This window comes from Phascolarctos cinereus, unplaced genomic scaffold (genome assembly GCF_003287225.1).
Source record: "Phascolarctos cinereus isolate Bilbo 61053 unplaced genomic scaffold, phaCin_HiC Scaffold_726;HRSCAF=1367, whole genome shotgun sequence".
Taxonomy (NCBI): Eukaryota; Metazoa; Chordata; class Mammalia; order Diprotodontia; family Phascolarctidae; genus Phascolarctos; species Phascolarctos cinereus.
The window spans coordinates 181,903,173-181,909,172 of record NW_027556098.1 but is presented as its reverse complement, the minus strand read 5'-3'; positions in this window follow the sequence as shown (position 1 = coordinate 181,909,172).

The window sequence follows — 6,000 nt, the reverse complement described above, 5'->3', positions numbered from 1 at the left end:
ACCTCTGTTTGTCTTAATCCTCTGGAGAAAAAAAAGAAAAACCACTCCAGTATCTTTGCCAAGAAAACCCCATTGACAGTTGGTCATGGAGATTCAAACTCAACTGAATGACTGAATAAAAGCTTCTTAACTGACCAGTATGCTATCCATGCCATAAAACTGTTGCTATAATCTAAAAGAAAGTACACTATCACTGCAGCCCAAGGTTTTGTAGGAGAAAAGATAAATGGAAGTCCCAATCTAACAATAAACTATGAATCCAAGTATGTTATTAACTTAGTTTATGTCATAAAACTAATAATCTTAGCAAACTGGAAAGCCATAGTAATAGGAGCTAGAATTTATACTTCAAGGCTTATATATGCTATCTAATTTGATGCTCACAACAGCCTTGTGAGGCAAGCACTATTATTATCTCCATTTTCCAAAACAAGAAACTGAGGCTGAGAGAGGTTAACTAACTTGCTAATGATGACATATCTAAGAAGTGTATGAGTCTGAATTTGAACTCAAGTCTTCCTGACCTCCAAAACCAGTGCCCTATGCACTATTCCACACTGCCTCAACTGCATTAAAAATATACATTATCACCTAAGTTCAAGGTTTTATAAGAGAAGGGGTAGGTGGGAATCCATTCTGATGAATCTAGAAATCTATGTGAATCTAAATACATTATTAAGTCAGGTTATGCCTTAAAGCTAATAATTTTAACAAAATAGAGGGAAGTTGGATTGTCAAGGAGCTGCTATGTGGTTATTTTGACACACCCAAAATTCAAATGCTGATTCAGCAAATAAGATTCTACCAGGCACACAGAGAAAGTTCAGTATTTGGTGATGATGATTACTTTAGAACATGCAAGGTCTGGAACTAAAAACTAAGAATAAAATGGAAGAATCTTTCTTGGGGTATACTTAGGAAACTTGGGGGGATGGAGGGGGAACAGTGACAATGGGAGAAGGGTAGTGTAAAAATAGGTGGGGGAGGTGCCTGAAAGCTAACTTTCCAAAGGGATCACAGCAGGAAAGGTGACCTCATGATCTGAATAAAAGATGGAGAAGCTGTTGTATGACCCCATGCTGCTTGGGAATTAGTAATACCACCTCCTTCCCAGCATTGTTGTGAGGATCCAATGAGATAATATTTGTAAAGTATTTAACACAGTGCCTGACACATAGTTGGTATTATATAAATTCTAGCTATCATCCTCAAACTTCTAGCTAGATGGCACAGTGGATAGAGCACCAGGCCTGAAGTCAGAAAGATCTGATTTCAAATCTGGCCTCAGACACTTACTACCTGTATGACCCTGGGCAAGTCACTTAACCCTGTTTGCCTCAGTTTCCTCATCTATAAAATGAGCTAGAGAAGGAAATGGCAAATCACTCCAGTATCTTTGCCAAGAAAACCCTGAAAGAGGTCACAAGGAGTCAGACATGAGTCAAAAATGACTAAACAACAAAAAGTCAACTTCCCATGGAAGATCTAGCTAATGAATTAAGTTTTTCTAGGTCTTTTAACATTATATGGATACCGGTATCCATTTGTTTTGTTCATTTGTTATCTCTCACTTTCTTTATATGACTGGCCCATTTTGTTTTTTGATCATACATGTCCTAGTTTTTATCTTTCTCTGTTAGACTACTTAATTGGTTTCCAGTTTTCATTATCTCCTCACTCCAATCTGTCCTCCATACAGCAGGCAAAATAACCTTACTAAAATCTACATCTGGGTATGTCACTCATTTGCTCAAAAACCTTTAATGGCTCCTATTGCCCCCACAATCAAATGCACACTTTGTAGCCTGGCATTTAAGACATTCCACAGATTTGCAAAATTGAAATTTAAGGCTTTATCACGCCACTTCATGCACTTTTAGGTGCCAGCCAAACTGTATTACCTACTATTCCCCAAACTCAACATTTCATCATCTACCTTCATTCATTTATATCCCAAGTATCACAGTATATCCCAAGGAGCGGAGAACCTGCAGCCTGGCCACTTCTGGTGACAGTCCAATATTGAAGGACTTGGCATTTTGTAATGACAAAAATAATTCCTAATTTGGGGCAGCTAGGTGGTGCAGGGATAGAGCACTGGCCCTGGAGTCAGGAGGACCAGAGTTCAAATCTGACCTCAGACACATAACACTTACTAGCTCTGTGACCCTGGGCAAGTCACTTAACCCCATTGCCTAGCCAAAAATAAAAAAATAAAATAAAATAAAATTAATTCCTAATTCCTGTATTGGCCACTGAGTAGGGGGCGGGGGCTGGGACAACTGATCAATTGGATGTTTAAAAGGAAATAGCCCACTCTCAGTCTCTCAGTGCCCAATAAGGAGTGTATTTCATCATTGCAAAGTTCTCAAGTCTTTCAGCACTGGGCTATTTACCTGGAAATGGCCTAGGAGTGGGCTCAGAGCTCCTTGAGATATACCTACTTCAAATCAACCCCCTCTCACTCTATTTATAATAAACGTCTTCCTCATCTCTCTGACTCTCAGAATCCTCATTTTCCTTCAAGGTACAACCTTCACTGTGATACCTTCCCTGATGTTCCAATTACTGGTGCTTTCTTCCTTCTCAAGTTAGTTTGTATTTACTATAGTTATCGGCATGCATAACATGCATGCATCATAGAGTGTAAATTCCTCAAGGGCAGGAACTGTCTAATTTTTCTATTCAGCCTATGCCTAGCCTAGTGCCTTGCACATTGTTATGCTCAAAATAATTAGTTGAATTGAATTAATGTGAAATGTAACCTAAAATAACACAGGAAAAATGCAATGAGAGGTAAAAACCAAGTTCTCTGCAAGGTCTGACATGGAAAGGATCAATACTACCTAGGAAGATTAGGAGAAGTTTAATAGAAAAGTTGGAATTTGAGATTAGCTTGAAAGGATAGATAAGATTTCAGTAAGTGGAGATGAGAATAGGTCCCTGCAGGCATAAGAAATGGTATTCTAATTGGCACAGAAGCTATGATACATCATGCTATTTACACATGGGAAAGGTCTGTTTGATTAAAGCCAGAGGTGTGCTGGAGCCAGCTCAATTGCACAGAGCCAGTCGTTACATTTTCAATGTGAGCATGTATATCTCAGAAATCAGCAAATGCTACAAATCAGGGCTTGATTTTTTTGATTGTTTAGAGAGTGATGGAAAAACATTAATAATGTAGATTAAACTTAAAAGTATGTCATGCTTAATTATTTTCTTTCCTGAGAGTAATTGTTCAACATTTACCAGCATACCACCGGTTCTAGCATTGTCCATTTGAAAAGGAGTTGCATAAAACAAAGCTGGAAAGTTATGGCAGGTGCCAGATGATGAAGGGGGCTTGAATGCCTACAGGATGTGAACCTCTGTTCATAATATTCATCAGGCAATTGGGAGTAATTGAAGGGCCCATGAATACACAGATGATGAGGTCCCCTGTGTATATAGAAGAGTAGAGACGGGGCTGATTAGAAGGTTGGCTATTCAACCAGCCGACAGACATTTATTAAATTCCTACTACATGCCAGGCTTTGTGCTAGAAACTATTACAATAAACCAGGAAAGCAGTAACAAAGACCAATGAAAAGTAGTTGCTGTAGCAATAGACACTGAACTCTTTGAGAGCAAGGACTGTCTTTTACCTTCGTATCCTTAGCACTTCACACCATTCCTGGCTCACAGTAGATACATAATAAAGGTTTATTAATTGACTTACTGAGAAAAGAGTATGAGTGCAAGGAACATGACAAGAGGTAGAACCAACAGTATTTATTAACTGGGTGAAGGAAGTAAAGGAGAAGAAAACATAAAAGATAAAGCTAAGTTTTGAAACAATGGAGACTGAGTCAATGATGGTACCACTGATAAAGAGATTTTTAAAAATCAGAAAGGAGAGATTTCAGGAGTCTCATAACAGTGAGATGAAAGGCTTAAATATACTTAAGCTTCTACATTACTTTCTGTTATTTTCATCTTAGTTTTCATGGGAACCTATATGGGGGCAGTGGAGAATAGTCCTTGGTGTATTCGCAGAATATTTTATTTTTTTATCTCATTTCAATGATTCTCAACAATTGTATTATGCTACCCCCACAGTGACTCCAATTATCTCAAAGGATGTTGTGAAATTTTCTAAGGATTCTCAAAACAACATCTGTTCTAATTTATGTTCATTAAAAAAAGTTCATCATACAGCGTATGTTGGCGGGCGGGGGGAGATATTTCTCGAAGTCAAACAACAATAGGATATAATTCTAAAGGGAATGGGAACCATTGGTCTACTAATTATATAGTGAAAAAGGAGGAGGTGGCATTAGCACAACTGGGTGAGGCCAATAAAAGTTTAAGGGAGGGACAATTACATTTTAGTCAATCCAACAAGTTGTTGTTCATTCATGTCTGACCCTTTTGACCCCATTTGGGGTTTTCTTGGCAAAGATACCAGAGTGGTTTGCTATGTCCTTCTCCAACTTATTTTACAGATGAGGAAGCTGAAGCAAATAGGGTTAAGTGATTTGCCCAGGGTCACACAGCAAGTAAGTGTCTGAGGCCACATTTGAACTCAGGAAGATGAGTCTTCCTGACTCCAGGCCTGGCACTCTACTCACTCCCCAACAACAACCAAGGCTATCCCTCAAAGTGTAGCCATGTAGCATTGGGGGGGAGGGAGAGGGGGGAAGGGGGGGAAGGTCATCATGTGGTTCAAAGGGAGGCAGAAAACATCTCAAGCCTCTTCTTCCCTCACCCTTCTCCAAGGGAGACTTTAATTTCTTCCAAGAGGGGAAGGAGGAGGTGGGGACCAGAAGCCTGACCACTCTGCTGTTCTCAGAGTGAGAGACACTGGGCTAGAATTACATCTCTCTGCCTCTTTAAGTATTCTTACTCTACAACATATGTTTTTCAGATTCAGGGTAAACTGATCATTGTTGATTAATTGGGAGAGCGGAGGATTTCGAGCTTTATATCTAAAATTTGACCCCTTTCCCACCAGATACAAGTTCCACAATAAACACAGCCCATCTCTCAGCTCCAGGCATTTACTCTGGCTGGCCCCCAAGCCTGAAATACTCTCCTTCCTCATTTCTGCCTCCTGGCTTCTCTGGTTTCCTTGAGTCTCAGCTAAATTCCCAATGTCTGCAAGAAGCCTTTCCTAGTTGTCTTTAACTTTATCCCTTTCCCTCTGATATTATTTCTAATTTATCCTGTATATATCTTAGTACATAGTTGTTTACATACTGACTCTGAGTTCCTTAACAGCAGGGGCTGAGTTGTTTTTGTTTTTGTTTTTGAGGACTTTTTTTTGTTCTTATTTTTTTAAACTTTCTTTGTACTTAACACAGTGCTTGACACACGGTAGGCACTTAATTGACTTGATTTGACTTTAAAGTGCTATGCTGTATAATCATCATTTTTTTTTTACTGTCTAGCACAAACTGGCTATGAGAGCAATTTTGAGAAAGAGTCTATGAAGAGGTCAAATTTAGGCTAATAAATAAGTAGGGGATTGGGATAGTCCGAGAAGTGGGGGGTGCAGTCTTAAAAACTGGGGAAAATGAAGGTGTGGCATTGAAGATTTCGGCAGATTTCATAATTGGGAAAAATAATTTACAAGCCTAAATTTGTGCAGATAGCAACTCCTTCCTTTAGAGCTGTAGCAAGGTTGTTATCACTAGTGGTTGGCCTCTCTAGGGAGGAGACTGCTAAATCTTGGTAGGAAACACTAAGAGAATGGTTGAAATCTAGTAGCAACAGGAAAAAGCTCGTAACATCAGTCTCAGTCAGGGATGAAGAAAGAAGAGGTGAGGGAGGAGTGATGAAATACGAATCCCCAAAGCTTTTGACCTGTAGTGGGTCCTCCTCCACCTCCACCCTTGCCCTGGCTTATTTTTAAAGCCAACTGGATTCAGTTATGGCTTTGCTGTCCTCGGACACCTTTTAGCAACTGAATGATTTCTCACTTTCCCAGACGGCTCACTATTTCCAGATCTTACAGAAACC